Here is an 8,634-nt window from a genome sequence, read left to right on the forward strand (position 1 = left end):
GAGTTTGAATCGCCCACTGCCTCGCTAAAAGGAACCTAATGGATCGTACACCGTGTAAGGTAGAGATTGAAGATTCAACGGAGATGAGTAAGAATAATTAAATGGTTTAATTATTTATGGCAAGGATTAATTAATATGTTAATTAATCAAACGAATAAGTTCGTTAAAGACCTCGGGATAGTTTTGGACCTTAAGGCCCAATGGGCTTCGAACGTCAAGTCCATTGACTTAAGTTGTATGACAACTTAATGAATAATGATTCACAAAGGCCCAAATAGCCCAATAAATCCCCTTAAATTCGGCCATTTAGAGGAGGGTAGTGAACTTGGCTTAATTGCAAGTTTGCCACTCCATTGTGAGGTGGTATAAAGACATCTTTATAGCCATTTCATCCTTAGGGTTTTCTAAGGGTTATTTTGGGGGAAAGGATGAGAACACAAGCTCTCTTTTCTCTCTAAAATTTCAGCCACCCTTGAGGAAAACATCTAGCAATCTTACTTCCTCAAGGTCACTCATTTCTTCTTCAATCTTACCTTGGTGTGGAGACTTAGAGGTTCTCAATTTTGGGAACTTGGAGAAACCTTTTCATCCATCCAAATCCATGGATCTAAGATGCAAGGAATGAAGGCCCTCTCTTTGGGTGATTAGCCTTTGCTTATGCAAAGAGGAATCTACAAAGGTATTGATTTCTCAACTCACTTTGTTTTGAGTTGAGTCTTGGTTCACCTATCTACTAGGCTTTGAATTTCATGGGTAAATGTTTTGTTTTAAGTGCATACAAGCATGATTCCGCCTTTAATTGTTAATTGCATGCTATTGATGTTGCTTAAATGAACATGTTTTTCACAAATCTTCCTTCAGTAAGCCTGAGGGTTTTTTGTTTATGTATGTTTATGACCTTGTATTGTGCGCTTTGATGTTAATTGCTAAGTATTTGTACTATCATTGATGAATGTTTGGCTATGTTTGAATAGATCCCTTGTTTGGATATAAGTCATGTTGACATATACTTAGACTTTATTTCATGTTGTAAGAATTCGTGTTGAAGCTTCAAACCTGAGCATTTCAGTGATAGGGATGTAAGGGAGTTAGGACCAAGTTGTCTAAATCACCTCTTTATTGAATTGATGCCAAATGGCCTTCATTACATAGGATGTTGAATGGCCGTAGCTCAACACTTGTACAGTGTAAGTCTACTTGTAATAGTACTTCAAGTGATTAGTGTTCCATGGATGGCCAAGGGTCTTACCATCAGAGCTCCTAAGCTTGTAAGAGTCAGGGCGACTGATGCCAATTACTTCAAATGGTCCATCCCAATTTGGGCTGAGCGTGCCTTCACTTGGGACTCTGTCGTAGAGTAGTGTTTCTTCAATACCTAGTCCCCTACTTTGAAAGAACGAGGTTTGACTCTTGAGTCATTGCAGTTGGAGATGCGCTGCTTGTAGGCGCCATTCCTCAAGTGAGCCTGATTTCTGTGCTCCTCGATTAGATCCAAGTTGAGGGTGAGTTGTTTGTCATTTTCACTTTCCATATAGTTATGGACTCGAAACGTTGCTTGCTCAAGCTCAACTGGGACAACGGCCTCCATACCAAAGGTAAGTGAAAATGGAGTTTCTCCTGTTGAAGTCCGATACGAAGTGCGGTATGACCAAAGAACTTAGGGTATGAATTATGGCCATCAACCTTGAGCCTTGTCCAAGCTGGTTTTCAGGGTGCGCTTAATTATTTTGTTGATGGCCTCAACTTGTCCATTAGACTGGGGATGAGCTGGGGAGGCAAAACATAAGTTGATGTTGAACTTAAAACAAAACATCCTTAACTTCTTGTTGTCGAACTGTCGCCCATTGTCCGTGACAATCACATTGGGAATTCCAAATCTGCAAAGGATATTCTTCCATAAGAAGTCTTCTATTTTTGCCTTAGTAATGGTTGCTAAGGGCTCTATTTCGGCCCACTTTGTGAAGTAGTTAACTGCAACGATCGCATAGCGGACCTTGCCCTTCCCTGCAGGCATTGGGCCGATAAAATCAAGTCCCCATTGGGCGAAGGGCCAAGAGCTGATCATAGGAGTAAGAGGCTCAGGAGGGGAGTGATGAATAGTTACATAGTGTTAACACTTATCACATGAGCGGGATATTCTAATGGCATCTTGGTGGAGTGTTGGCCAGTAATATCCTTGGCAAAAAGCCTTGTGTGCTAGGGATCGAGATCAAACATGATCTCCGACGACTCCTTCATGTATTTCTCGAAGGACAATTTCCGCTACCGCAGGTGTGATGCACCATAAGTATGGTAGGTTAAAACCTCGCTTATAGAGTTGGTCATTAATGATCAGGTAGTGGGTAGACTTGTATCGAATCTGCTTAGCTTAGACTTTATCATTTGGGAGGGTGCCATGAGCAAAGAATTTATAAATCGAGGTGATCCAGCTATCCCCCTGTTGCAAGTTACACACTTCTGCGACCATGGTGCTTGGTGCTGCTAACAATTCGACATGAATTTTTCTCCCAATCTTGTCTTCCATTGCTGAGGCAAGGCGCGCCAAAATGTCTGCATAACTGTTTCCTGCTCGAGGGACTTAGGTGATCTGGTAGTGGAAGTGCTTGAGCAAAAGTTGGGTTTGCACAAGATACGCTGCCATGGAGTTATCCTTAGCGTCAAAGTTGTTCGTGACCTGGTTAACCACCAATTGGGAGTCACTGAAGATATTAATTTGTTTAACTCCAAGGTGTTTGGCCAAACGTAAGCCTGCTAAAAGGGCCTCATACTCGGCCTCATTGTTTGACTCCTTGAATTTGAAGCGAAGAGCATACTCCATTGCCACTTTGTCGAGGGTAGTCAGGACTAGTCCTGCTCCACAGCCCTGTTGGTTGGATGAGCCATCAACATATAGAGTCCATACTGGGAGTGTTGGTTCTACCTTCCGGGCTTCCGGGGGTGATGAAGCCACTGCCTCAGGTGTAGGAGAAATGTCAACAGGATAAGTGAATTCGGCGATGAAATCTGCAATTGTTTAGCCCTTCTCAGCTGGCTTTGGGTGGTAGGAGATGTCAAACTCTCCCAGTGCTATCGCCCATTTGATCATTTGCCCCGAAGTGTCAGGACTCTGAAGTATTTGTCGAAGGGGGCGATTGGTAAGCACGATGATGGAGTGTGCTTGGAAGTAGGGGCGAAATTTCCGAGCAGACATGACTAATGCTAGAGCTAATTTCTTAATGTTGGAGTATCGTGTCTCCGCATCTTGTAGAGCCTTGCTAGCGTAGTAGATAGGTCGTTCGATACTACCATCCCTACGAATAAGGATGGAACTAACTGCTAAAGCTGAGACAGACATATAGACAATTAGGGTGTTGCCAACTTCAGGTTCAAAAAGCAGAAGGGCTTTACTCATGTACTCCTTGAGGTTCTTAAATGCTTCCACACCTTTATCAGTCCACGTAATGTACTTCTTACTTCCTTTAAGTGCTTTGAAAAAAGGAGCGCATTTGTTTGTGGCCTTCGAGATGAACCTGGTCAAGGCTGCCACCTTGCCAGTAAGGCTCTGGATGTCTTTTGAGGTTACTGGTTCTTTAATGTCCATGATTACCTTGATCTTCTTGAGGATGGAGAAGGTTTCGGGCAAGTTGGCGACATGTTGGTCAGCATGTTTGCTTTTGACTAACATATCATCAACATAAACTTCCATGTTTTTCCCAATCTGTTCAGCGAACATTGAATTGACTAATCTTTGATAAGTCGCCCCTGCATTCTTTAGGCCGAATGGCATGGCTTTATAGCAATATAGTCCTCTGTCAGTAGTGAAGGCCGTGTGTTCTTGGTCTGAAGGGTTCATGAGGATTTGGTTGTACCTTGAGTAAGCATCCATGAAGCTCAACAGTTCACACCCTGTCGTAGAGTCTATAAGTCTATCAATGAGAGAAAAGGGAAAACTATCCTTCGGGCATCCTTTCTTTAAGTCGGTGTAGTTGGCACACATTCTCCACAAGATCTTTTGAAGCAAGAGACTTTCCTTGGTCGGATTTTTCTTAACAAGGACCACATTTGCTACCCACGTTGGATAATTGACTTCATGGATGAAGCCTATGCTTTTGAGTTTTTCAACTTCTACCTTCATTGCCTCGTATCGTTCAGCATCATAAGATCTTCGCTTCTGTCTCACCGGCTTGATCTTGGGATCAATACTCAAGCGATGACAGATGATATCAAGAGAGATGCCTGGCATGTCTTCGTATAACCAAGCGAAGACTTTAGTGTTCTCTTGCAAAAAAGAGATCAATGCCAACCGAATGGGTGGTGACCAAGTGGTGCCAATCTTCACTATGCTATTAAGATAATCTTTTGAGATAGAGACCTTCTCCAACTCTTCAGCAGGTTGTGCTTGCTGGGTGAAAAAGTCATCTCGAGGATCGTCGGGCTGACTGTTACCACTGTGAAGATCCAAGTTGGCTTTGTCCGAGCTGGTCTTTATAACTTGGTCATGTATAGAAAATGTTTCTTTGGGTACATGCAAGTGTTGTTGCTTGACTGAAGTGTTGTAACATGATTATGCACTAAGTTGATCTCCTCTAATGTAACCGTTGCCATGGGAGGTTGGAAATTTCATCAACAACACATGTGTGGATACCATGGCCTTGAGATCATTGATGTATGTACACCTAAAGATGACATTGTATCCATCGGGCAGTCAACCACTAGGAAGTTAGTGGTGATGGTGGCTGTGTAAGAGCCTGTACCAATGGTGAAGGGTAAGTGTATACTCCCTAAAGGTTTCACGATATCACCGGAGAAGCTTATCAGAGGAGAAATCGAGTGATCGAGCAAGTGTTCAGCTACATTAAGTGTTCTGAAAGCTTCAGCAAACATGATATTGACCGACGCCCCCGTGTCTACCAGGATTCGTCGTACGTCAAAGTTGGCTATATGAGCCTCCACAATCAGTGGGTCGTTGTGAGGATAGATGATACCTCTTTCTTCCTTAGGGTAGAAACATATTGGATCCCAGTTAGGCTTTTGATACTTGCCTCTAATGTCTTCCACATGAAACACTTGGTGGCTAGGCCTCAAAGTTCGTTCATTGTTTTTCATGGCCCTGTTGGAAGATTCAGATATGGGTGTGCCACCGCTTATGGAATATATCACATGCACTTGGCGTTGGTTACAGTTATCCCTTGGAGGGTGAAGAAGGAATTGATCAATATTTCCTTCACATGCCAAAGCTTCAATATGATCATGGAGGGTGATACATTTCTCGCCGTCATGGCCATTATACTCGTGGTAACCACAAAACATGCCTGTGTTCTTCGTGGACTTGTAATCTGGCTCCCTCGGCCTTAGCTTCGGTATCAAGTGAGCTATATTAGGGTAAATGGCCGTGCATGTGGCGTTCAAAGGTGTGTATGTCTCATACCTCGGGGTAGGACCCTTCTTGACACGTGCTTGGCCCACTGTGTTGACTGCCTGGGGGCGGGCATTATCGTGGCGATACCTTTGGTTATCACGATAGTGCCCCCTTACTCTTTTTATTAAAATGAGACTGCTGAGGATGGAAGTCTTTCCTCTTGCCCTGAGAATGATACGCCTATTGACTTGGCGAAGTATTAAGTAGGGCAGGGGGAAGCGTCACTGCCGTTTAGAAGGTTAAGGTCTTCTCATTCGATTGAATCTGGCTTCCACTCCCCATTTGTTGATAAAGGATGGTTGTAGGGAGTTTCCCTTGATATGTCTTTGCCTCGGCGAAGGCATGGTTGTAAGCATGTGCCATCACCTCAGAGTAAGTCTTCCAAGTGTTAGCATTGATCATGTACTTGAAGAAACAGTCGCGTAAGCCTACCGTGAAGGCTTTAAGGGCAGTCTTGTCATCTGCCTCAGCGCAGCGAGAATACTTATGGCTGAAGCGGCCGGCATACTTTCGTAGTGACTCGTTCAGCTTCTGGCGAATAGTGTACAAGTCATCTGCATAATGCAAGTGATCTGTCTGGAAGATGTGTTGAGAGACAAACAGTTTCCTCAGTTCTTAAAAAAAGTCTACCGTCTCAGGTGAAAGACGGCAATACCAATTTAGAGCTCTGCCAGAAAGGGTAGAGGGGAAGAGAAGACATCGCTCTTCGTCAGTGTGCATCTGGTATGCCATGGTGGACTCAAAGAGGTTAAGGTGTTCAATCGGGTCCTCCCTTCCAGTGTAGAGTTGTAAGCCAAGCTTTTGCTTTGTCTTTGTTTGGAGGGGGTGTTGAGGATCCTCTTTGTAAGAGGGCCAGGCCTAGGTTGGTTCCAGTCAGGTATTTCGGCCTGACATTCGGCCTTCAACTTGTTTACTTCCTCAAAACGTTGTAGGACAAGGGGGTCCTGAGTGGAGTTAGGTATTACTGGATCCTTCTTCCATAAGTCTCCATCTCCTCTTGGAAGTAAAGCTTGATCAAGAGCATGAGATTTTTCTTTGGACTCATCGTACTGACTTCTAGGGTGAGCCTGTCGAAACACCCCCGAGTCCCCCGTACCTTCATATTCCTTTAAGACATGTCTCTCCTTCAGAAGATTGGCAGCTGGCTTGGGGCTTGGGAGAGGACCGAATCTTTCAAAAACCCTTGGGTCATTGACCTTCGAGCTTATTTGGATGGGGTTCTCTCGACGTTGCCTCAAAAAGTCTCGACAATCATGATAAACGACTTTTGATCCTTCTGCTCTTTCTACAAGAAGGTGCCTTCCTCCACTTCTCCTGCTTCGAGTCGAAGCAGCTGGGTCGAGAGAGGTCTCATGTTGATCAACACCTTGATGAGTAGCTCACTCCCCATTAGGGATATCCATGTTAAAGGCAGGTGATCCCCCGTGTTAGGGGGCACCTAGGTGGTGGTTGAGTTCCCCGGGGGCGATGAGTTCGTGTGTTTGAGTATGCCTAGCTTCATAGAGCATCCCGAAGAGCTTCTCATACTGCTCTTGGAGGATCTCATTCTTTATCGCTATCTTGTTGTTCTCAGCCTCTAGCTCATCGACTTTAGCCTGAAGAGCAAACTTCCTTCATTCCTTCTTTCGTTGCTTCCCACTAAGTGTTAGGGGGGTGTCATTCTGCGTGCTGTGGCTCCCTTCGCTCCCCATGTTGGAGAAGGGTGCCTGGTTGAAAGAAAGTGTAGGAATGGTGGAAACCAGCTTGATAAAGCTGGAGAGAGTAGGAATAAGTGCAATTCCTACAGACAATGCCAAATGTTGATGCACAAAATCAGCGAAGACTTTGGTACAACAGAAAGTGTCAAGTTTATAACTTTCACTAGATTGCTCTGGTCATTAGTGTGGATAAGTATGTAAATGGATAGAGACAGGGAAGCAAACAACACAAGATGTATCGTGGTTCACCCAAGTTAGGCTACGTCCACACTGGTGTCGATTTCGTTTCACTATGTAAATGTGTGGATTACAATGGACAAGCAAGGGAGCTCTTTGTGTGCTACCCTCTGTGCTTCCCTTTGTTATATGTCCTCCTCCTCTAGTGAGTGCGAGGGAGCCCTTTTATAGAATAAGGGTTTCCTCCCCTCTTACATGAATCATGGACTAAGTAATGAAGCCCAAATAATGAGGCCCAATATATGGTACAACAGATTGCATAACATACAATAAGATGAAGTTGTTTAGTTAAACTAAAGCCAAAAAGCCTAACCCTTTTGCATATGTATTGTAGGATTAACCCTTTTGAGCCTTATCTAGCCTATTTTCTTTGTTAACCACATTATCCGCACCTAGCCTAGTGATAGAAGCATATTTAGGCGACTTAGCTAGCTTATTCTTGTGCATTTGTGCTATTATTTCTTAGTTAATGTCGTATTTCAACTCATTTTCGTGTGTTTGTAGGTCCTAAGGGTTAAAGTACCAAGAAAGTGCATTTTGGTGCATTTTGGAGCAATTTTGGACACTATGTGGATAGCTTGCATATGGGCCAACATGGATGGACGAATTTGGAGTTCAAGAGGCTAGAAATATGATGAGAAGAGGAAGGAACTAAGCTCAAGACAAAGTGGATAAGGAAGTAGCTCAAAAGAGGAAACCCTATCCAAAACCTTATCTAAAACCTTATCCAACATTATCCAAAACATTATCCAAAACCTTATCTCATCTTATCCTATCCTTATCATGTCTTAATCCTAGTTGCAAGGGGACCTAAATAGATATTTCTAGAACCTATTTCTAGAAGCCCCAAATCAGCCACAAAGCTCATTCTTTCTAGAAACCCTACAAAGGTGGCGCCTAATCCCTTCTAGAAGGCCTTGCCTTGCCTTGCAAGCCATTCCACCTTTTCCTCCATGTGTGCCGTACCTTTCTAGGCCCTATTCCTTTTGGATTCTGATTTCTAGGGCCTCATTCCTTAGGATTTGGGTTACACAAATCCTTGCATGAAACTAAGTGGGCCAAACCCCGTCCTAGGTGGATTTGATCACCTATTGCCGAACCCTAGGGCCCTAATCCACTAAATCTGTTAAGTGTAACCCTAGGACTATATAAACATAAAATCAGCCACAAATTCGCACCACCTCTTATGCTATACAGAAAACACCCTGCCGCACCACCCCTATTCTCCATATACTACATAATTTGATTGCAATGCGCTAATTCCATTCAATTCAATGACCTAAGGGAAATCTGAGAGTTAAT

At 43.7% G+C, this 8,634-nt stretch overlaps 1 pseudogene; it reads right to left on the reverse strand.

The window, feature by feature from the left end:
* Positions 1–3,013: 3,013 nt before the first annotated feature.
* LOC148691725 (uncharacterized) lies at positions 3,014–7,089 on the reverse strand (annotated as a pseudogene).
* Between the last annotated feature and the right edge of the window lie 1,545 nt (positions 7,090–8,634).

Source organism: Pyrus communis, chromosome 13 (assembly GCF_041283825.1).
Source record: "Pyrus communis isolate YQ-2024b chromosome 13, ASM4128382v1, whole genome shotgun sequence".
Taxonomy (NCBI): Eukaryota; Viridiplantae; Streptophyta; class Magnoliopsida; order Rosales; family Rosaceae; genus Pyrus; species Pyrus communis.